We start from the raw sequence: 25,426 nt of genomic DNA, 5'->3' as shown, positions 1-25,426 counted from the left end.
TGCTACAGTCGCTTCACTTCTGCTAAATGTCTTCTGTACCGTATTTCCTGATCTGTTATTGTCTTCACACTGTCCGTGTTTGCAAACTGAACTTCCTTCGCATTCGCTGTCCCGAACACAGTTGCCAGAAGATGCAGTATTCGGTGTAGAGATAGTCTCAGGGGATAAAGAGTGGACAGTAGTCTTAGGAGATTGGGTCGCGATCGTCCGGCAGCTATGACTTGGGAAGAAACAAGCCTCTCCAGATGAGCAGTCAGTGTCTCTCATACACGGGCAGACCCTTCTCCAACTGCAGTGACCAAGGCAACATTTCCTACCGTGACACTGGCTATCGTCACGACATCCCATTTGCGAATGGACACTGCAAATGTAGGAAATAAAAGCCAAGCCTAGCGAAACTAACCAAATATGCGTCATTTCTGTAGCATCTTCGAAAGCAACAGAACTTACAACGACTTCAGACGTCTTGTGATTAACAAGGAAGTGTTCTATAACTATTGATGGATTTTGTTTGCTTCTTCGTGACACATTTCGCTTCCTCATTCCGCGGCCCCACAGGACGGCTCTGCGGACCGGAATGATAGTATCAGCGATTCCCAATTGCTTTTAAAGTAATTAAATGTGCTACCCAAAGTTTTGTTGCGGCAACATGTTGCAGGTTTTGAACTGCTTTCCAAAAACGCAGCAAAAAAAAAAAAAAAAAAAAAAAAAAAAAAAAAGTCGCGGATACATGTTTTATCGACACAAAGACGAAGGCAAACGTTTTTACGGCAACAAAACTTTGTTTATATACTTTGTTTATGTACTGTAACTGTAAAAAATACAAACTGTGAACTCTCTGACTAAAATTAATAGTTTTTTACGAAAACCTTACCATCTAGTCAGACGCTCGAACTAAATATTAATAAACACAACCAGGCTCCTGACACAACAGTGGAATTATTTGAAAATGTCGCAACTTTACTATATACAAGAAATAAAACGCATTTCAACGCCAACATAACGTTTTCTATAAAATTTCCTTTGTAACTGAACCTCTGACCGTGACCTTAAAACTCTACAAACTCATTTGTAAAAGTCGGTAACTATATTTTGCACGGAAGCTTTTAGCTTGCGACACAACCAGGTGGACTGAAGATTCGACAAAACCTTTGCAAGTCACGCTATTAAGCTACTCTTTGTAATAAAATTGTTTCAATTCGTCGAATTATGTCATTATTTGACCAGGGTGAAGTAAGCAAAAAATCACGACAATAAAAATTTACAGTGCACAGATAAATAGTGTCCGTAAAGCGGGGTTAACAATGTATGGCAGTTTGTCACTCGAGACACGGAAAAGTGTCCGTTGTCCGTATTATTGTCTGTATTAACGGGTGTCCGTATTAAGCGGGTTAATTAAAGAGAAAATGTATGAGGTTTTCGTCGGGACCAACGAAACTGTCCGCAATAGCGGGGTGTCCGTATTAAGCGGGTGTCGTAAAGCGGGGTTCCACTGTACAACACGCAAACTGTGACCAAATAAAATCGCTTCCGTCACGTTCTCTATTTTAGTGCGTTTTTATGCAACTAAGACTCCGAAAGACCGCTGATAGTTTAAAACTGTGTCGGATCCTGATAAAGTCGCTTCCGTCACGTTCTTAGTTGCCTTTAAACAACGTCCATCTTCTGCTTAGGAGCATACGATTTTCATGATTTCCATTTTAGTGAGTTTTTAATACAACTAATTAAGACTCCAAAAAGACCTCTGATAGCACACGGCACAGCTCGCGAAAATAACATCTCCGCTCTCTTTATTTAATAATTTATCCAGTTATGTGATGTAAATTCTGAAGATTTAGATGACCCATGCATTGACGGTTTATAACACGGTCTTAATTCAAACGTTACTATATTGCACCCATTTCAGCGGTTGGTTCATAACTCATTTTTTTAGCGAAAATTATCTTTTCTGAATAAGCAAAAAGCAGAGCCTCGGTAAGGTATAGTGCTCCGGACCAACGAGGCTCCTTCACATTCGTCATATAATTAGTTAGTCCAGTCCCTGAACTATATAGGGGCTGAACCCAGGCGCGCGAAGAGAGAGTCCAGGATTTTTTCCAGTTTTTTCCCCCCAAAATTGGGGGAAAAACCATATTTGGCAGCACTTTTGAAAACGCGCGCGCTCAGATGACGAGTTTAACTACGCGACCGTGTAAATAAATAATAATAAATAATAAAAGCTTTTATTTATACACGATAAATGTTTTGCAGCATAGCTGATGTGGTCGTGTTTACAAATTACTATTGAAGCTAACTAAACCCTTAAATAACAAATAAAGACTACAAACTAAGCATTCCAAACAAACGAAAATACACAGCCACTAAATCCCTAATACTTTCAAAGCACCCTTGAAACTTGCCAACGATTCTTTAAGGCGGGCCTCGTTATTCAAAGAATTCCATAATGTGGCCCCTTCATAAGTGATCGACTTTTTGAGAAAGTCAGTCTTTGGTCTTGGTACTGACAAGCAATTTTTCCTTCTAAGATTGTAATTAGTCTTCTGCTCCGTCCACAAGTGTTGTAATTGGACCGGAGCACCTCCAGATACACATTTGAAGACAAAACAAAGTACCCTGCGGATGTACATTTGCCTCAATGGTATCCACTTTGCTTGACGCAGTACGTCTTCTGAAGGGGTGAACCAGTCTAAGCCGAAAATTATCTTGGCGGCACGCACATGGATTTTTTAATACTAAAGCTGGATCACCGGTAAAACTTTAAAAAGCCTAGTTTTCCAGTCAGTGTCTACTAAAAGCTAACGGCCAAAACACAAATCGCTATCCGTCAACCATTCCTTGTTTTGTAGCTGTTTATTGAATTGGTTTTGAAATTAAATGAGCACAGTTTTTTTTTCTTGCATTTATTCGCGCGCTTGGTCGCGTAGTTGAATTCGTCATTTGAGCGAGCATTTTTAACCAAGCGCGCGCGTCCCAAGCAAATGACGCCACACTCCTCGTTTCTGGTTGGTTCGTTCTGAGCATGCGCATGCAAGTTGTCCTGGACTCTCTCTTTGCGCGCCTCAATCTCTTTCCCAGAGTCCACGTTCCCCTTGACCAGCGGTCGAGAAACGAGATTGGGTAGGAACGTTATGTATGGGGAACTATTATGTCCCCAATATAATAATTAACACTATACTCTATTGTCTTGATGTACTCTACTTGCTTGATGTACTCTAGGTGCTTGATGTACTCTTTTCCCGAGGGGAACGTGGACTCTGGGAACGAGATTGTGCGCGCCTGGGTTCAACTCCTATAAAGGGCGCGCGGAAGAGAGAGTTCAGGGACTGGACTAATAATTAGTCAGCATATCTGAACATGCTGAAGCGCATACTTGTAAGAATTGCAAGCGGAGCTTGATATAAAATTATTGGGAGAATAACAGCCAGTACAACGGCTTAAACTGTGGCTGTTAACATATCGCGACTTCCGTGATTTTGCGTGACCAACCGAGAACGCTTTGGTCACATTTTGTTTACATCAAATAACGTCCATCCATATATCTTATTTGTCTGGGTCTGACATCAAATATCAGTATGACATTGTGAAGGCAGTAACCAGTAATTATTATATCAGGACTTTTATTAAAAAAATTAAAATGATCTTTTATTACTAGAATATTATTTTCAAGAAAAATACTTTTTACATTTTGCTTTGCTTCGCTTTGCTTTGTTTCCCTTCGCTTTGCTTTGCTTTTCTTTCTTGCCTCTTGGCAAAAAGATGTATCATTTCCCGTTTATGGCAGTAACTGGAAAGCTGCCGAGTTAAATGTAAATTACATCCATCAAAGGGAGCAAAATACACTTGAAAAATTATCCAGTTCTGATTGGCTAAAACGAAAAGCTTTTAGTAACCCAATGTAACACGAGCGCAGAATGTGTCTAAAGTTATAACAACACGAGCGCAAATTATACAACGAAAATTTCCAAAGTTAGTGTGGTAAATGGGAAGATAGCGCATCGGAACGACGACTTTCAGACAAGCAAAGCTAATCCACGTATAACTTTAGGCTAGGTTAGGATGGTGTGAAGAAGATCCATTCTTCTTTAATATTGATCTACGCTACCGCTGGTATTGTCGTACCCCTGACGGCGTCCTCATAACTCGGTGGTTCATCGATTTCATTTAGTTGTCGCTCGAACTCCAGTGAATGATAAGGTGGCGGAGAACCTAAAGGCAAAGGAAGGGCATCTTCATCAACAAAGATCACACTTGCCCTCCCTGGTTGCATTTCTTGATGAGCCGCGCGAGTTGCAGTTCCCCTTGTTACTCTCGTTGGAGAATTTTGCGGCGCGAGTACAGGTCGTTTTACAGCTCTCTTGCACAAGAAATACAGGGTGACAATAAATATTGATACTACGAAACAGATTACTACTACAGTTGTTTCACTTCTGCTCCATGTATTCTGTACCGTATTTCCTGATCTGTGATTGTATACGCACTGTCCATGTTTGCAAACTGAACTTCCTTCGCATTCGCTGTCCCGAACACAGTTGCCAGAAGATGCAGTATTCGGTGTAGAGTTTGTGTCAGGGGATAAAGAGTGGACAGTAGTCTTAGGAGATTGGGTCGCGATCGTCCGGCAGCTATGACCCGGGAGGAAACAAGCCTCTCCAGATGAGCAGTCAGTGTCTCTCATACACGGGCATACCCTTCTCCAAGAGCAGTGACCAAGGCAACATTTCCTACCGTGACACTGGCTATCGTCACGACATCCCATTTGCGAATGGACACTGCAAATGTAGGAAATAAAAGCCAAGCCTAGCGAAACTAACCAAATATGCGTCATTTCTGTAGCATCTTCGAAAGCAACAGAACTTACAACGACTTCAGACGTCTTGTGATTAACAAGGAAGTATTTTGTAACCCTTTGTGGATCTTGTTACTCTTCGTGACACTTTTCGCTTCCTCATTCCGTGGCCCCACAGGACAGGTCTGGGAACCGGTATGATGGTTCCCAATTGCTTTTAAAGTAATTACATTTGCTACCCAACATTTTGTTGCGCCAACATGTTGCAGGTTTAGAACTACTTTAAGAAAACTCAGCAATTAATGTTGTTCGAGTTTTTGGTACGGTCAACTCGAAACTCATTGTCGAAACAATGCTGGGACGAGCCAAAAGATCATCCGCGTTACGTTACAAGGCTATGTATAGCATCAACTTTAGCATGCCTTTAAGGTGAATTTTCTAAGATATGCACCATCCTAGCCTATTAGTGACCCCGGTGGGGGGGGGGGGTGCTCCATATAACGGCCTATACGGGGAGGCTCCGCCCGAAAGGGGTACCTTTTTCAGGCTTCAGGTATATAAAAGGGTAGCGATTTCACAAGTTTATGTATATGAAAGGGTATGAAAATCCGTCATTTAGGTTTTTTAAAAGGCCTGTAATTAAAATATTTCGAACAGACTCACTTTATGGCTGTATTATTTTAATTTATTAAGCGCTACATAAAAATGACAGGAAAACGTCCTGTTCTAAGGCTATGTCACGTCTTTTAGGTATATGAAAGGGGTACCTTTTTTCAGTAAAAGGTATACGAAAGGGGTACAGTTTCTGTCAAAATGGTATATAAAAGGGTAAGGGGTAAGAGCTTGGGGCGGAGCCTCCCCGTATAAAACTTTTTTGAGTGCCCCCCCCCCCCCCCCCGGGTTCGTGACGTTTGCCACTTTAAGCTGGTGAGTCATGTCATTGTGACCCTGCATGTTATTTGACGGAAAAGCTATTTTCAGATCTGGACAGTTTCGATAGAATATGTAAGTGAGAGGAAATCCGCACTTTGGTAGCGAAAAACTTGTTGTTGTATAGGCGGTAAATTACCGCAGGAACAGAATCATACCGGTTATCGTTTACAGGCCTTGTACCGAAATAGCATTTTTACACGTGCCCTAAAAAGTTGAAAATCAACCGAATGCTCATCTTATCTAGTAAATTATGTATCAAATCATAAGTGCTTACCGTTATCCAGATGATTGTTTTATTTTTGAAGAGTTTTGCGTTGTCAACGCCGCAAAACCCTTTAGATCGCTCAAATTCGCCATGTAGGGCCGCAAAAATACAACAATTAAGGTAGGTTTTCGTTTATTTGAGCCTAAATGTAGATATAACATTACTTGCAATATTTTTACGATAATAGGAAGCCTTCGACATCCACATACAGTTCTTTATATTCGAACATACAAACAGTCAAACCGCTTGTATGTGGGGACCCCGTACTAATGATGTACTAATTTGGTGACACAAAAAAAAGTTTAAGAAATTTAAGTAAACAATCTAAAGATAAAAAAAGGCTATACAAGAATATTTATAAAAACGCTATCACATGTGCAACAATCATACTAATTGACCAGACTGAAAAATAACAGTTATTACGGTGGCCTTCTTAGCTCTTCTTCAATTAAATCAGTTAGCTCTTGCTTCCATGTTCGACGTTTAAAGGCGTCGATATCATTTAAAACATATCCACTTGGTTTTCATGGTACGTCATAACACACATGCATTTTACAGGAATTGGCGCAAACCGTGAAAAACACGCTCGGGCTCGCCTGGCTCGGCCGGCTCGCCAGTCTCGCCTCGCTTTTTCACGGTTTGCGTCCAATTCCTGTAAAATGCATGTGTGTGAGGGCAAATCACAACCCTTTTCCCTTACCTCTCTGCAACACCCCCAAAGAACTGGCGCGCCAGAATTATTTTTCAATTGAACAAATATTTTTTACTTTGTATATGCACCAAATGGCTGCCGCAAGATATTCGTCAGAAGTTTTGCAAGCTATGATGGAGGAAAACCTCCGTGAATTTCAAAGAAACCCGCAAAGAAATTTGTCTTTTTTACTGGCCAACACCGATTTTAACGATTGGCTCCGAGTATGGAAAATGGACATACCCGAAACTGACATGAACAACAAAGATCTTTACATTTTTGCAAGAAAAAACAAAAAAAAGTTTTATGATCTTTTGGTAAGTGAAATTGAAGACTTGAAAAACATAAAAACAACCTTTGGACTTGAAGTAAAATTTTCGATACAAAGAAACGGAGTCACGCGACGCATGGAGCACTATTTTAGAGAAAGAGAGCCACAAATTTTTTCAAAAAACAACAAAGACGAAATAAAAAAAGAGTTCGACAAATTTATTGATAGAACAAAGGGAGAAATCGAAGCTTGGTCAGAGAGAGGCTCAGGGTGGGCCATTGAAAGAATAACAAGGGCGTACATCAATGTTGCGCGTTATCAGCCATTGCGAGGAGGAACTTATTTGCCATTGCCCCCAAAATTGGCAAACAAAAAAGCAATTATTAACGTGCAAAACAGGGATAACCAATGTTTAAAATGGGCATTGAGAGCCGCTTTATTTCCACCTGAAAACGGCAAAGATCCTCAAAGAACAAGCAAATATCCCGTTAACGACGGCATTAACTACAATGGAATCGATTTTCCAACGCCCCTAAAGCAGATTGACAGGCTTGAGGCGCAAAACAACAACCTTGCAATAAATGTGCTTGGGTGGGACTTGAAAGACGAATGTGTGATACCTCTCAGAACAAGCAAAAAAGAAAATAGCATTTCTCGTATTAACCTTATGTTGATTGAGTCAGGATTAAAACAGCACTACTGTTTTATAAAAAAAATAAGCGCTTTGTTACATGATCAAACTAAAGACAGACACAAAAAACACTTTTGCATGATGTGCTTAACAAGTTTTACAAGGGCAGACTTGCTTGAAAAGCACAAAAAATATTGCAACGGCGTTAAAGGCATTCCAACAAGAATCGAAATGCCGGAGGAGGGAAAAAACACCCTTTCTTTCAAAAACTACCAAAACCAAATGAAAGCGCCTTTTGTGATCTACGCCGACTTTGAGGCATTGTTAAGAAAGATGCACCGCTGTAAACTAGAAACGCCCGAGGACCGCCAGAAAAAGAAAGATCGTGGTGAAGAAGTGGAAGACTTGAAGCCAAAAAGTTACACAGAAAAAACAGAACAGCACGAGGCATGCGGATTTGCTTACACAGTTGTAAGGAGTGATGGTAAACACGAAAAACCAATGGTTTACAGAGGAGAAAACGCCGTTGAAGTATTTTTGAACTGTCTTTTAAGTGAAGAAAAGAAAATAAGATTTGAATTGTCAAAGCCAAAACCTCTTGTGATGACGCCAGAAGACTGGGTAAACTTCAAAAAAGCCGAAAACTGCCACATCTGCGAAAAAGCGTTGGTGAGACAAAACTTTTTGGACTCTTTGCCGGTATGGATTGGGAATAAAGAGGAGCTTAATTACTTTGGACAGCTGCACAAAAAATGTTATTACAGAAGGAAAGAAGTAGAGAAAAGCCTAGATACCGAGTACCATTATGAACTAAAAAAGCTTGAAAAAGAAACACACAAAGTAGCCGCGAAAAACCAAAAAAACTGCTTAGCGTGCCAAGAGCCGCTTATCCAGCCGAACTACAAGGATGTGGTAAAAGACCATTGCCACATAACAGGCAAGTTCCGAGGAGCCGCACACAACGTGTGTAACTTAATAATGCGAATAAATCCAAAAAAAGTTCAAATACCAGTTGCATTTCACAACTTAAGGGGTTATGATGCGCACCATTTAATGCAGGCAATTTCAAAGATTTCAAAAGAGGCACAGAAAGAGGTAAAGTGTATCGCAAACAACATGGAAAAATACATCACATTTTCACTAGGGGGTTTAAGGTTTATTGACACTTTGAACTTTTTACTTGGAAAGCTTGAAAAACTTGTAGAAGATACGCCGAAGGAGACATTAAATATAACAAAAGATATCTTAGAATTAAAAGAAAGAAAAAAATGTTTTGAACTTCTTTGCAAAAAGGGAATTTATCCTTACGAATACATAGATTCATGGGAAAGATTTAAAGAAACAAGTTTGCCAAAAAAAGAAAAGTTTTACAGCAAACTTAACGACGAGCACATAACAGATGAAGAGTATGCACACGCGCAAAAAGTGTGGGAAGCCTTTAGATGCCGAGATCTTGGAGACTACCACGATTTGTATGTTAAAACGGACGTGACCCTGTTAGCTGACGTTTTTGAAAACTTCAGAAAAATCTGTCTTGAGAAGTACAACTTAGATCCCGCAAATTATTACACGTCGCCAGGTCTTTCTTGGGACGCACTTTTGAAAAAGACAGGCGTGAAGCTTGAGTTACTCACAGAATATGAAATGCATCACTTCGTTGAAAGGGGAATAAGAGGCGGGATTTCGATGGTAAGCAAGAGATATGCAAAGGCAAACAACCCATATGTTGAGGGATTTGACCCGAGTCAGCCAAAAAAATACATAATGTATCTCGATGCGAATAACCTTTACGGGTGGGCAATGAGCAAGCCGCTCCCAAAAAGTGGTTTCAGATGGAAAAAGGTTATGCCAACAGAAAAAGAAATAATTACAAAAAAAGAGTTTGCAAAAGCTGGATGGATTTTAGAGGTGGACTTAGAATATCCGAAAGAGCTGCACGACGTCCACAGCAGCTATCCATTAGCGCCAGAGAAAAAGAAAATAAACAAAGAAATGTTTTCACCTTTTCAAAAGAAATTAATAAAAAATCTTGAATTGCAACCACAAAACACTGAAAAGCTTGTTTTAACTCTTGAAGACAAAAGCAATTACGTCGTGCATTACCGAAACCTGCAGTTTTATTTAAAACAGGGGATGAAACTCAAAAAAGTGCACAGGGTTTTAGAGTTTGAACAGGAATGCTGGATGGAGCCCTACATTCGGATGAACACAGAATTCAGAAAAAAAGCAAAGAACGACTTTGAAAAGAACTTTTACAAGCTAATGAACAACTCGGTTTTTGGAAAAACAATGGAAAACCTGAGAAATCGTGTAGACATAAGAATAGCGCGAAGCGACGAAACAAATAAAATAAGAAAATTAGTTGCAAGCCCATTGTATTCAAGGCATGTAATGTTTTCAAACGATCTAGTTGGAATAGACATGCGAAAAAGCAGGCTTTTTCTTAATAAACCGGTCTACACAGGCATGACCATCCTTGACGTAAGCAAGCTATGCATGTATGACTTCTTTTACAACCATCTGAAAAAGGAGTATGGGGAGCGTTGCGAGCTTTTGTATACAGACACTGACAGCCTTCTTCTGGAGATTGAAACAGAGGATATTTACGAAGATATTTATCAAAACAAAACTCTATACGACACAAGCGACTACCCAAAAGAGCATTCACTTCATTCATACGAAAACAAAAAGGTCTTGGGAAAAATGAAAGACGAATGCGCAGGAACACCAATTTCAGAGTGTGTCTGTTTGAGGCCAAAAATGTATTCAATACTGACAGAAGACCAAAAAAAAATAAAGAAAGCTAAAGGAGTAAAAAAGTGTGTGGTAAAAAAGAAAATCTTGCACGAAAATTATTTAGAAACGCTTTTTGGAACAAAGCAGTTATGGCATGGAATGAACATACTTAGAAGCGAGGGTCATGAGATTTACGGAATGCATCTCAACAAAGTCTCGCTGTCGCCTTTTGACTCAAAGCGATGGATAGCGGATGATGGGATACATACAAATGCTTACGGGTATAAGTTTTGCGAAACAGAACGTTTATAGCTTTTCTGAGCCCAAGGGGCTCAAGCACTAAGTGCTTGGTGGTAACTGTGTATTTGGAGGAATAACAAGCAATTCTTCACGCACGAAGCCGCGCTTTGGACCATCGTGCAAGTAATAAAGCACTGGCTGATCAGGTTTAGTAACAGACCTTTCGATGCTGTAGACTTTTAATGACCAAATCGGATCTGTTGCCCTTTTTACGCCGCCTTCTAGCTCGCCAGGTTGGAAGAGATAGCGCACATTAACGAGAGAGGGGAGTTTTTTTTCTTTCAAGCCAACAGGTCTTGTATATTTTGAGGACGGCTTGGACGAAACAGCCTTTTCTTTGATTGCAGCAGCAGGTTTCTTGCCAGTAAGACTGGTTACTTCGTTGTTCAGAGCGGCAACAACTTCGGGAAGCCTTTTTACCCACGCTGTCGACCGCTGGCCAGATGGCAGGTTCATCTCGACACCGTACTGATAACCAAACAGGCGCCCTGCCAGTGTTTGATTAAAACGTTCAACAATAGCTTGATCTCTGTGGATATTAACACGTCCGCGTCTAATATAGGTTTTGTGATTTTCCATTTCTTTAGTAACAGCTCCCATGAATTCGCGACCAGGGTCAACTTGCAGCATCTGTGGCCATTTTAGTGCACTTCGCCTGTAAATTGTCTGAAAACCTTTTGCAACCTCAGTTGAATCTTTGGAGGTCAAAGGCTCGGCCTCTTTGAAACGGCTGGCAACGTCAACAACAGTCAGAGCGTATTTGTAAACTTTTCGCCCTCGCGGCAGTTTGTCGTGTGGCAGAAAAAGAAGGTCCGCCTGGTGGACCGCGTTAGGAGAAGAAACATCGAATTTTGGGCGACGAACGTATCGTGGTGCCGGAAGGTAGATCTGCCAAAGGGCCTGCTTAACGAGCCACTTTTTAGCAGCATCTTCGGAAACCTTGGCCGCCTCGGCTAATTTTTTTATCGCTGCAATTCCCTTCCAGTAGCCCTGGGGGCTATAGTAGACTTTCGAGATCTTTGCATCCATGTGTATACAAGAAAAAAAGAAAAGTTTAAAGAAACCGAAAGGCAGCGTACCCAAGTGCAAGCGCGCCAGCGCCAACGAACATAAGTTCACCTTGTTTCTGCTGCTCACTTGGCTGATAGAAATCAGAGAACTTGGGTTCTTTCGGAGGAATCATTTGTTTGTCAGGATGTGCCTGGTTGTAGAGTTTGAAAGCGTAGTCTGTGTTCGTAAAGTTTTGTTTCGCTTGCTGTTTGATCTCATTGTTGGTTTCGATCCAGTCGAGAAGCTTCGTGCGGTCGCGAGAGTACTTCGCGTAAGCTGCCTGGTAAGCCTCGAGAGCTTTGTCGTGTCTTTCTTTTTCTTTCAAAGCGGCGTCATCTCCGCCACCCAAAGCTCGAGCAAGATAGTTGCCGCCAATGAAAGCAGCAGCGTTCAAGATAGCTCCGCCAGCCATAATCGCTACGCTTGCCATTGTGTGTTTTTGTTCTTATATTATGATATTTTTTTTTAATTGGTGGGGAGAATTTTCTGGTCCTCGAGATACTGTTTAAGTGCAACGCTGCCAGCCATGACGGCTGTGAACTTTACATAGTTCATAAAACTGCTGCTTGGGTCGGATGTGAAGTTTTCTTTTACAACTTTTTTGGCAGCCCAGCCGATTCCGGCGGCGAGACCTGTAATGGTGGCGGCATCCATGAGCGTTTTCACGAGCTTGTTGTCGGACATGGCGGTTCAGTATAAAATAATAAAAAATATTCAATTGAAAAATTTTTTTGTTTATTCTTCACCGTTTTGCGAAGCAAAGTTTGCAACTTCTTCACCAGATTCAACTTCTTTTGTTTTTTTTATACCTCTTTTAAAAATTGTATCCTCATCCTTATGCATCCGAATAGCGGTTTTAACGCAAGTTTTGGTAAATTCAAACCAAAGTAATGCAATACCACCCATAGCTGCACCTTTAACAAGGCTGTCAAGAATAAAACCAAGGGACATTGTCGGTATAATAAATGAAAAATAAATGTTTAAAAGAAATTTTTTAATCCATCGGACGGATTCCTCTTTTTGGTTGCGGGATTCTCGATGCCGCAGGTGCCTTTGGCACTCTCTCTCTTTCTGAGTTTTCAACACTTTGCGAAAATGTGCCTTCGTTTTTCTCTGTTGTAACTTGAGAGTCAGCAGGAGCATTTCTTATTTTATTGAAAAAGGCTCTGATGTCTTCGCGTTTGACATAAGTTGTAATAATTGTAACGCTCAAACCAAGCAAAGAGATCCATTGGGTTGTGCTTAAACCGCGGGAAGCAGCCTCGGGTGTCTCTTCGGGAGCAGTTACCTTTTGCTTCGCAGCGGCAGATTTCTTTTCTTTGTCTTTTGCAATGATTGCCTGGGCATCAATCGCGGCTTTTTTTTGTGCTTCACGAGCCTGTCTTGTTTTTTCAGCTGCAAGCTTGCCAGCAGCAACTCGCTTTGGATTTTTGGCAGGCTTTGTTGCTGGAGTTGTTGAAGTAACTTGTTTCTGTTCTTCTTGAGCGATCGGAGTTTGTTCGAGCTCGGCCATTTATAATAAAAAAAAATAATATTTAAATAGAAAATTGCTCAGCAAGATTTTTTGGTAAGCAATTGCTAAGCATTGTTCAGTAATTACTTAGCATTTTCTTAGCATTGCTCAGAAAAATCTTCAGTAGTTGGTGTTTCTTTGGTTTGCAACTTTGTCGGGACCCCTTGGGTCCCCGCGCCAGGCGCGGCTTCGTTTAAATCAATGTGCTTTGTTGTGATAAGCACAGCATTAGCAAGGGCAAGAAAGCGGCCGCATTTCAAAGCCAGACCGCCTGCCACAGTGGACAGCTCTTTGCTGATGATGTAGTCGTTTTTGAGTTCCTTCTGATAATCATTTACGTCCTTGATATTTACGGCCATACCAACGACTTTGGTTACAAGAAAAATAAAGCTGTCAATCAAGCTGTCGGTTGTTTTGGATCCAACGTATGACTCATATCTCTTGAAGTACTTTTCAACTTCTTTATCTGTAAAGCGCTTCACCTGCTCGTGTGTCAGCTGCACACCGATTGCTTCTTTGGACTTGCCTGTTGAAACAAGGATTGCAAGCTGTTCACGCAAAGCAGGAATGTCAGGGCCTTGAATGAGTGCCATAGCGCTTTCTGTACTTTCTGGTTCAGCTCCTAGCAGTTCCATTACGGAAGCTAATTCTTGTTCACTTGAAGCGCCCTTGACGCTCTCGGGAGGAGAAGTTGCGAACGGGTCAGCCATTTATTACTCTAAAAAATATGTTCAATAAGAAAATTTTGTGCCGTAAGGGTGGCGATGAGAAATGACAAGATGCGAAAACTTATTTTTTTTTAGCTTTAAAATGATTTCTTTGTAATCCTCATTGGCAAGTTCGCCAGCGTAATCCTCAAAGATTGCCTTCGTGGTCTTGGCAGAGGGGGTGTAAAAGAAAACGATTGCCGCCACATTTTCGCGGAATGAGGCTGTTATGCTTGTCATTTTTTGAGTTAACACCCATATGCTCAAGCCTGCGTGGCGAGCAGAGAAAGCAAGATTGACCAACTCCCCTGTTCTTCCCTTTACATCTTTCGAAGCAGCGCAGTCGTCGAGGATGATAAGCGTGTTCGTACCCTCAAAAAGAAATCTTGAAAGCCTTAACCAAGATTCCACCTCGTGCTGCTCGCAAATGAAAACAAAAAATCGAATATCTTCCTCAGCAAAGCGATAATAAGTCTTGTTGTGCTCGAAAGTCGGGCAGATGAGCACGATGTAGTCAAACTTGCCTCGGAAAGGGCCACAAAGCTGATTGACCACGTACCTTGTTTTTCCTGAGTTTGTCGGTCCCACAATGAGGGCGTTAAAGGGTATATTGGCAGGATCCATCTTCGTTCGTTTATATTATAAAAGCACAGAATCTAACTGCCTGCCAATTATATTCATTTGGGCGTCGCTGATTACGTAAATGTGGCAGTTCAAATTACCTGAGCCGCTTGCTTTCCTCTCTAGCTCAAGCTGGACACCGTCCTTTGTGTTCACAAGGCGCGTGCCGCTTCCGTGCATCGAGTGGTCAGCCATGGAACGCAGATCAATAAGAAGGCCAAACTTGTCTTCTGTGTAAAACTTTTGCAGAGTCATGTGCTGCGTTTTATTTTTTTCTTTCATGTAGAATCTTTTAACTTCTCCCCAAATGTCCATTCCTTCGATGCCGTTGTTGTACAGCATGTTTGGCGAGCCGTTGACAGTGATGCTTACTTTTGTAAGGTCCGGGTTAATGTACTTTTCCGAGCTCCTTGCACCTTTGTTATATTGCTCAATAAATAGGAGCAAGATACCTTTCATGGACCTCCTCTGCGGGTTGACCCTTAGATTCAGACGTGTGTCGGAGCCTTTTGCAAAAGTCGTCACTTTATCACGCTGGATGTGGTCGTAAGCGAACTCTTTGCCGCCCGAATAAGCGCTGAACGCTTCATCTGCAATTTCCTTGCTTCTTATCATCTCGTACTCCAGCTGGATGTTTGTCAACTTGTATTTTAGTTTTGTTGTATCTGAGCCTCTGACCACATGTTCGGCTGCCGCGAGCTTCAGTTCGAACACAAGATCGTTGTATAGTGCCTGAGGATAAAATGCCCCATGGTCAGTTAAAATCTGGTGATCCAGTCGGATTCGGTATTTATTACCATAGAGCTCATTTAGCTTTTTTTCTGCTTCGACTCCTGAAGTTTTCTTATCGCCAGCATTTGAGCGAATTTTGTTGAGGTCCTCGCTCTGAATGCCCTCTGGCACCCTGTCGTCGCGCTCCTCCTGCGAAAGGAAAAAGTCCTCAAATATTTTGTAGATGTCATAGCCAACCGTGTCCTGCACGACGGTGCCTTCGTACTTTACAACAAACTTGTCGACCAGAGCTCGGCTGACGTTGTCAACCAGAAAGTTGTTGGCATGGCCTCCGCTCAAGTCGATGTTGAAGCGCAGCGCCAGCGAGCCGGGCACAATGACCTCGTTTTCGTTCAGCTTTGGCACTGAAACATACAACGTTTCCTCTGGATTGGCTTCAGTGCGGTCAAAAGTGATTCGTTTTACAGCGCGCTCGGCTTTCAGTGCGCCGAGTATTTTCTCTGTGCGTCCCGGTCGAAGGTTTTCTTGAACAGCATCCATCTCTCGATTGGTTTTATTGTTAAATTGAAAAGTTTAATTTGAAAATATATATATATAAATTAAGCGATGGCAACAGGTGGTGGTGATTTTGGATTCGAGGACCATGATTTGGACCAAGATCTTGACCACAACAGTGATAACGATGATGAAGAGGAACAAGAGGTCGACACAACCCGACCATTTCAGCCCGGGGAGGCATCCACACCCTACCATGGGGGTGAACAACATGAAATGCAAACGATGCAGCACGAACAGAGCGGGCTGCCAGACACATCCTACGTTGAAACACCTTTGTTGGGAAGCTTTATTCATCAAGATGACAAACCGGCAATGATTGACAGAGCTAAAGATTTTATCAAAAGAAAATTCCCCAAAGTGAACTTCGCAAAAATAGGCCCAATCGGTTTCAGCAAAAAGCCTGGCAATGATACAACAATCGTTTCATTTGGTGCAAAAGGTGGTGAGACAGAAATTTTAAAAAAAGATGGTAGTGGTCTTCTCAAAAAATTCACAGACAAGTTTAAAGCCTCCCTTGGGCCAGAAGCAGAATCTCTGATTGCTCAAGACAATGAAGAAATACGAGAAAGCAGACAAAGATTAAGAGAAGCTGAAAGTCAACTACAACAGGCAGAAACAATTGCCATGCAGAAAGAAAAAGCCACCCAAGAAGTAGAAGATCTCAGAATAAGAATCGAGCGAACAAATGCCAAGATGGATCAACTTGGGTCAAATGTTGAAAATGAATCAGAATTGCGCAGACTTAATCAACTAAAAAAAAATCTTGAAAAGGATTTTGAAAACGCAAAAAAAAAAGTTTCTGCTCTTGAAAAACAAGCTAAGCAGAAGGCAAAAGAACAAACACGAGTCGACCAACTAAGGGCAAGCCTCGCTGCCAAAGAGAGCGAAAGAAACACTTTGCAAGAAAGGCTCAACGACACAAGAGCGTTGGATGATCTTAAAGAGCAAGAAGATGAGCTCAAGCGCCAAAACGAGGAAGACAAAAAAATCATTGAGGATGAGAATGCCTCCCCCACTGACAAACAAGCCGCGGAAGAAAGAGTTGCGGAAAGAACCGAGGAGCTCGGGCGTTTACAAACGCAGATTGCAGAAAGAGAAAGGGCGCTTCCACTTCGTGAGAGGATCAAAGAGATCTTCAAAAAATATGGCGTGACAGTAACAGCAATACTTCTTGCTGCTGGTGTCACGATTGGTTCTGTTATTGGAGCCATTACAAACGCGTTGAAGGCAACCGGCAAAGCGTTGGGGAAAGGCCTAAGTGATATTGGCTCAAAGGTAGCATCAGCTCTGCCTGGTCTCATTGGCTCGATTGCGAAATTTCTTTTCAAAACCGCTGGTCAAGTAATTGGATTTCTTGCAGAGCACACCTGGCTGCTTATCCTTGCTGTGGTTGCTTTTCTTGTTGAAAAATACATCAAAAAGAGACGTTAACGCATAAGGGTGTAGAGCAAAGCTGCTGCTCCAACCGCGCCAACAGCGACAGTTGCTTTGTTTATTTCGTGTGAATCATTGGCTACGGCCTTCGTAGCTTTAGCGCTTTGCGCGTTGCTACGCTGGTGTTTCAGCAGCGCTTGCGGCGGGTGCCTGATTTTTTTTTGCTGTGGCGCTCTTGTGTATAGGATTTGAAGGGTGGCTGTTTGGTGGGTTGATTTTTGATTTTCCTCCGGCCATCAGTTTAAGAGCTGCTTTTTTTGTAGCTTTATTAACCTCATCATTCACTCCTAATTTCATCCCAACAACAGCCTGCTTAAGCTGGTTATTGTAACCAACAACGCTTTCTGTGTTTATCACCATACGAGCGGGCATCAGCCAGGCACCTGGGCAGACTGCAAGGTTAAGCCGAACCTTAGCCTGGTCGATGGCGAGTTGGTATCTTTGGACCGACTTTGCCAGATCAGGTTGCCTTATAGCGTCTTCAACCAACACGAGGAACTCACTTTGCGCTTCCTTTGCACGGCCGCCTGTTCCAAGTATGCTACTTCGAACGTTGACCTGCGAACCCAAAATACAGTAGACAAAAGCCTCTATCGACTGGTTTACTCTCGACAAACCTGCTTGGGTCAACCCTTCCGTGGCGTTAGGACAAAACCAGTCTGCCTGTGCATATGCAGCGTCATCCGGCTCGATGTATTGAATTAAGTTACCCTTGCTTGCAGCTCCCCCTTCGTCCGAAAATTTATCGTAATCGGGGTATTTTGCTCCAGAATTTTTCAGACCAATATTTGTGATCCAGATATAAACGTCACCCAGTCCGTGGTTAGCACCTCTTGTGAAACGAAAATCGCTTGACGGGTCGACACCGAACTCAGCACATATTCTTTTGTACGAAGCCACGTCGTACTTGTTGTCGAACTGGCTAAAAGTTGGGTCGCCTGGCAAGGCGCTTACGCTCTGAATTCCCCCCATCTGAAACAATATTCGCCTTATCGTGAAATAAACGTGAAAAAGATAAAAATTACGCACAATCGGTGGCAAGCTAAGAGCTGAGTGCTCTTCATCGAAAATATCTCGACTTATACCGCAGCCTGTTGTCGCGCACCATACCGCAAAGTTAAGTTGCTGGGGCCAATAGGCCATATTTTGGCTAGCAAGCCACCTTTTTGACTCTTTTCCTGATGTATGCTTCAGTTTTGTTTTTTGAAAAATCTCTCTTAATTTCGTTGTGAAATATTGGTCTGGTGTGACGTAGATGTTTATTTGGCTGTTAAATATTTTTTTCAAACTTGGTGCGGCTTCGTGAAATCCAACAGCTGGAATTGGCAAAGATGAGCCTTTTGCGCCGCTTGGTGACAGCTGTTGTGGAAAACCGCCTGAAATTTGATTCACCCCCAGTGCTTTTTTCATCTCTGGGCTCCAATATTTGCTGTCAGAGCCAAAAACATTTATCAAATGGCCTTGCCCTGCCTTGAAATAAATGTCTGCCGTTGCTGTGTGGTTGTACGCGAACTCAACCTGTGCAACAAATTTTGTTCGGTCAGCGTTTGGATATTTTGCAAGAAAAGGTTTCCACGCATTGTCTTTTGCCGCTTCAGAAATTGTAGTTGCTTCTGTGGTTTTCATCCACTTCATAAAATCTCTTTCTTTGGAATCAAGAAAAATTGATTGAGAAATGTCATCAGCTCTCGGAATAGGCGGAGCCATTTTATATTAAAGATTTATTTTTCAAAAGATAATTATAAAGATGGTTGTGCTCACAATCGACGCGAATTCCAACGGGGAAGCTGTTTACTTTGACCAGCCAATTGAAAAACCAAGGTTTATCAGCCTGCTGTCATGCTCGTTACAAAACAGCTGGCATAATCTGGAAGGAATTGGCTCCATAAGCATTAAACAAAACAATGTGAGCAACAATGTTGCTGATTTTTTTCCAGGCAACTACAATTTTGATGAAATTACAACTTACCTGACTAATAAGTTCAAAGATCAACAAAAGCTAACAGTAAAAAGGGATGATTTGAAAAGAGGCTTTTCAATAACAAAAACAAAAAATATTGAAAGCTTTTCTTTTGATAAAAATCTTTCTAAACTTTTTAAGAACACAATTGTTGATGCTGCTAACGCAAGAATTGAAGATTTTACTAAGCCAGACTTTTATTACATTCACTGCGATTTACTTTCCAAAGAAAATAACTTGTATAATGGAAAGCCAAGTGACATTCTCGCTTGTGTACCAATAACCGGGAAACCTTATGATTTGGTTCATTACCCTCAAAATTTTATCAATAATTCACGTCGAACCAACGCTGTTCAGAGTGTGAACAGTGTCACATTGACCGTCAAAGACAAAACTGGCAGTAAGTTTGACTTTGTTGGAGCTCCGCTGCATTTTGAATTAGAATTAAATTAATATTTTTTTATTGTATACGACCATGTCATCTGCTAATGTTCTCCCGAGTGCCCCTGCTTATGGTGATCGCGAAGAAACACAACTTTATCCAAGCCTCCCAACAAATGCCGAGAATTTTCGGCTGACTGAAATAAGTAAAATTGAAAAAGAAATATCCGCTGAAGCTGAGCATTACAGGCTTGTGTTAAAAAAATATAAAAAAGTCCGGAAAGTTATTCACTATTCCGTGGTCTGTCTTGGCGCCGTGACGGCAGCTCTGTCTTCTGGAGCTGTTGCGACTTCACTTACTGGTGTTGGAATTGTTATCGGCGTGCCTGTTGCAGCAGTAGCAGGTATATCTGGCGCAGCTTCCACTGGCCTGTCAGTTATCAACAAAAAGCTTGAACGTAAAGTTAATAAGCACTCAAGAATCCTCGCTCTGGCTGTTGCAAAACATGACTCGATAAACAGCTCTGTCTCACAAGCTCTGAATGATAATCTTGTTTCTGACAAAGAGTTTCAACTGATCTTACGAGAAATGCAGAAATATCGTCAACTTAAAGAGACTTTACGTTCAAGCTTTGCACACAAACAAACAAATTCACAGCCAGACATCGAAAAAATACGACAAGAGATCATGAAAGCAGAAAGACAAAAAATGAAAAAAAAACTTCTCGAAAGCACCACCGACATTTCGAAATAAAATTTCAGTCCAATAGAACATTTTTTCATTTAATGAAAGAATGATTGTCTGCGCTCATCTTGTTGTTTACTTTGTGATGGAAGCATTGTCGTTCGAGTTGCAAAAAAATGTTCGAGACATAACCCGCGATGTTGTTAATTGCCTGAACGAGGCAAAATAAAAGGTTACAGCGCACTTAAAGTGACTTTCAGCCGAGTCGAAAGGATTAAATCTGAGTGTGCAAAAAATACAATTAAGTTGAAGCGAACAGCGAGAAATTGCGTGACCCACAGCGGCATGCAAATTTTTTTTGTGTTTGCGTGCGTGGGCGTACAAAGTCGGGGTATTACCCGAATGATATTTTTAGACTTTTGTAAGTTGTTTTCATTCCTGTGTGCTTAAAATCTGAGTTCTAAGCACTCAGGAATGTAAAATCTATTGTTTTACACGTGCACAACTATTGTTCTTTTGATTTAATGCACGTGACGGCCAATTGTGAGTCATTGTCACTAAAAATAGCTTAATGATGTCATTTTCTTTACTCTGTATATAAATCAAGCTAACACCTGGATATCATAAAGAATGACGAGCCAAACGCCGACAGAACGTGTTTTACTTCACAATCCTCGAGTTTATCAATTTTTGGAAGAAGTGGCAACACAAACAGTTACTCCACAAGAGAAACGACAGATAGAATACCAAAGAATCTGTATTGCAAGAAAAAAAAAGCCTGAAAAAGATCAACAACATCGAGGCAGCAATACGCGGAAAACTTAATTTATGCACTCACCGGAGCGTGCAAGCTTTGTTTAGCTTGTTAAAACGTTTGCGACAACACTGCTGTCTAATTTTTTTAATTTTTCAATCAGCTCGTCTGTTAAAAAGATTGTTATTTGTTTTTCATTTTCTTTAGTTTTTTTGTATGTTGTAAACGCTTTTCCACGAGATCTTTTCAAGTTTTTCTTTACATTCAAGTTAATTTCTCCAGTTCTCCCTCTTCCCATCTTCGTTTACTCAATAAGAGCATTTGTTCAATAGGAATTGTTTCTGGCACAGCAATTAAAGGTTGGTTGTAATTTAATACAATGGCGCCATACAACGATTGGTACGAAATTCACTCTGTTGATTCTTCTTCCGGAAGTTAAAAATGTAAATTCTCTTACCCCTTTTTTTACCACTTCCATGACTGCTTTCCCGATTTTTTTGTTAGTTTTAGCCATGATTTACTTAGCGATTTCAGTTTTTTTTGCCTCAAGTTTTCTGGGATATTTTCAAAATCATATACAAAGTCGTATATTTCTGCTAATCTAAAAAAAGATTCCTTATATTTTGTCAAAAAAAGACAATGCAGCAAGTTTCTTGGTAAAAGAGAAGTTATTGGAATAAATGTACCGTTTTTTTCGTTTTCCTTAATGGGCAAGTCCTCACTTTTACCAAAAACTTCTGGTTTTTTTACTTTCATATTGTTTTTATAAGTAAAATCTTTTTCCAACAATTCTTCAAAAAGCACGCTCTCGAACACCAAGTTTTTTGGCGTGGGAGGCAAGCGCCGAAAGCGTTTGTGGTTTGGGTCAAAAAAATTGTAATAAAATCTTTTTTTCATAAAAATTTTTGAGTTTTTTAAGTGAATAATTATTAAATTTTGGGTTTCTTCAACTAAGGCGTGTATCGCTTTTGTTGGGTCAAAAACCTCGTAGCGTTCCAAGATTGGGTCAAAAATTTCATCAGTTGGGGTGTAAAACTTTCTCGTTCGCGGCCCTTTTGTTTCAACAATCTCTCTCGTTGGCTCCATTTACTTAGTAGTTCCCTTTGTTCAATTGAAAAATAATTCTGGCGCGCCAGTTCTTTGGGGGTGTTGCAGAGAGGTAAGGGAAAAGGGTTGTGATTTGCCCTCACACACATGCATTTTACAGGAATTGGACGCAAACCGTGAAAAAGCGAGGCGAGACTGGCGAGCCGGCCGAGCCAGGCGAGCCCGAGCGTGTTTTTCACGGTTTGCGCCAATTCCTGTAAAATGCATGTGTGTTCATAAAATTCTGAAATCAAAATTCACTAGGCCTGCTAAATTTTCGTTGTCATTAGGCGAAAGATAAACTAAAAATATATATTTTTGCAAATTTCCAGATCGATAGTGTAATTCGTTTTTAAAACAGAGCATTTTGAATATTTGAGTTCTCCATCGTATGTGACATCAAGCTGAGTGCCGTGACAAAGCTGTTTTGTTTGAAAAAAGGCCTTTCCTTTCCATTTTGTGCAGAATGAACATTTCAGATATAATAAGTGGTGTTTATGTGAAAGTGTACTAGCTCTTAAGCCAAGGATGGTCGCTGTTGTAAACAGAATTGAGTTCCAGATGGTTTCTCTGACATCACGGCGGCCATTACTGTGTCCCTCGGCAGGACACAGTTATGGCGGCTCCATACTAAGCTTTATAAATTTGCGTGGAATGGTTCGGAAAATAACTCGCGAACGGTACACCGCACAGACCCGAAACCTGGAGAAAGTGTTTATCTTTTTATCATCTATAATATTTGAAATTCATAGCTTCTGTAGTTGAATGGTTTCGAATTTATTTTTTGATTGCGTGACAGTGAAAACCAGCAATAGGCTGTTTTTTTCCTAATCGGCGACTGGGTACCGTCAACTTGGTGTCCGTATAAATAGAGAAAGTCCGTAATAGCGAGAGTCATTTTCAGTAATTCTTATTCGCCGGGACTTCAACTTCTGTCCGTAATAACGGGGTGTCCGCAAGGCGGGAGTTGACTGTACTCTCATACACTACGGCGTTGCAGAATTCCTAACAGCCTCATCATAACTCGGCGGTGCCTGTTCTGGTTCATCGTTTACATTTTGTTGTCCCTCCAGTTCCAGTGAGCTATACGGTGGAGGAGCTCCCGGGTCGACTTCGATCACAGCTCCGCCATTATCATAAACAGCATTTAATTCTGGACGAATTGGAGGTGTGTACGACGGAGGAGCATCCACGGGTGATGGGCGAAAAGAATCATCTTCAATCTCAATCACAATGGCGCTATTAGCAACGGCATTTTCTGGTTGCATTTCATGATCCATCGCACGAGTCGTGTCCGCATTTTGCGTCGCGACTCCAGGTGGTTGTCTAGTTCCCCTGCATCTACGATACAGCGGAATCCACAAGAATACAATGTTTAGAGATAAAAGGACGAGAAATATTATTGCAATGATTATATATCCCGTCGGTGAAAATCCTCCTCCATCTTTGTCACGGCACAAACTGAGCCTTCTTCGCAGTCGCTGTCCCGATTACAATAACTGTCATTGTCAAGCCGTGTGTATGCTGCAGAGGTAGGGGCAGGTGATGAAGAATACGGAGTCGTACGGCATTTTTGATAACGTCCACAGAGTACGCAAATATGCTCATTATAACAAATCTCTCCAGATGAGCATTCAACGTCTTTCGCACACAAGCAATAGCGTCCAAAAATGCAGTGAATCTGACAACATTTTCCACTCAGTTTACAACGGTGATTGCGTTGACATGTTTGTGAATGGGCACTACAAGTGTAGGAAATTAAGGCTAAGCCTAGCGAAACCCACCAAATATTCATTAGCGCTCTAACATCTTCAAAATCACAGCAGATCGTACAAACTTAGGGCGTCTTGTAATCAACAAGGAAGTATGCAATAACCCTCTGTTGGATCTGAAAGATCGCGTTCTTATTCCCAGGCCCCAAGAGTGGCTAGGAAAATAGCTTCTACTACACGCAATCTGTGACGAAATAAAATCGCTTCCATCACGTTCCCTATTTTGGTGAGTGTTTATGCAACTAAGACTCCGAAAGACCGCTGATAGTTTAAAACTGTGTCGGACCAAATAAAATCGCTTCCGTCACGTTCTCAGTTGCTCAACAGCCTATAACCCGTGGTTTGAACTTATTTACTGTTCGTTTTACCATGTTAGCAATAAGGAAGTAAGAGCCCTTGTCATATCGAGCCCAGAGTGTCTCCCGGCTCCGCGGTCCGTCAGCGGTTGGTCAGCTGTACTTTGTCGTTTCCTTGTATCCAGGCCCCTACTCAGCTCCGCGCCAAACTCAGTTCTTTATTAAGCAGATGACGTTTTGCGAGAAAAAGGTCAATTTACATTTTAGATAGTTTTACTCTGAAAGCATAAAACATGTTAACTCACAGCTTACGAAAATAACTCAGTGTCCTCTCATTTAATAACTCGGTCGCTTCGGTCGGTCCAGTTACCTATGTAAATTCTGATATTGACGGTTTATAGCACGGTCTGAATTCAAACGTTACCAAACTGCACTGACCCTTCCTGCAGTTGATTTACAAGTCCTATACATTTTTTTTTGCGGAAATTATCTTTTCTGAATAAGCAAATAGCAGAGTCTCGGTAAGGTATAGCCGCTTCGGACCAACGAAGCTCCTTCGCATTCATCGTATAATTAGGGCCTGTTTACATGGAGGAGAGTTGTCCCTGGTAGGAGGGCTACCCTCTCCCCCGAGCTATCTTTTGCCGAGCGTTTATATGAAAAAGTTGTCCCTGTTGACCGAGCCAAAACTTGGCCCTCTCGGTTCAAAGACTGGCGAGACTTGTTTTGAAACTTTTATTATGTCTGCCTTTTTTAAATAAGGAACGCTGAAACATCGACCACGACCATTTTTTCGACAAATTTACCGCCGACTTCGATTTAAATGTACCTGCTATTTATAAAGAAACGTATGAAAAGCTCTCTCGCCCGGGGTGGCTCGGTATGGAGGGTTACCCTCCTACCAGGGACAACTCTCCTCCATATAAACAGGCCCTAATAGTCAGCGTATACTTGTTAGAGTTGCAAGCGGGGGATGAGTACAAAAAATATTGGAAGACAACTAGCCAGTACAACTGCTTAAACTGTGGCTGCTAAATATTGTGTCGGTGATTTTGCGTGACCAAATGAGAACGGTCCCGTCGCGTTTTGTTTGCTTCAAATAATGTCCATCTTGTTACGTAGTCTGGTTCTGTAATCGGGATCACATCACATATCAGTATGACATTCAAAAGACAGTAACCAACAGTTATAATATCAAGACTTTTATTAAAAATTGAGAGTGATTTCTTTATATTTAATACTTTTATACTATAATATTATTTTC

The 25,426-nt window shown here is 41.4% G+C and overlaps 1 protein-coding gene and 1 pseudogene across 1 annotated transcript in view; both read right to left on the bottom strand.

The window, feature by feature from the left end:
- The window catches only part of LOC144633775 (uncharacterized), a 145,107-nt gene that overhangs the window by 61,946 nt on the left and 57,735 nt on the right, over positions 1-25,426 (bottom strand). The gene's annotated exons all lie outside the window — the stretch shown is intronic.
- Positions 22,915-24,177, bottom strand: LOC144633807 (uncharacterized; annotated as a pseudogene).

This window comes from Oculina patagonica, chromosome 12 (assembly GCF_052425735.1).
Source record: "Oculina patagonica isolate OP01 chromosome 12, crgOcupat, whole genome shotgun sequence".
Lineage (NCBI taxonomy): Eukaryota > Metazoa > Cnidaria > Anthozoa > Scleractinia > Oculinidae > Oculina > Oculina patagonica.
The sequence above is the reverse complement of the archived record's forward strand: the minus strand, read 5'-3'. Positions and strand labels throughout refer to the sequence as shown.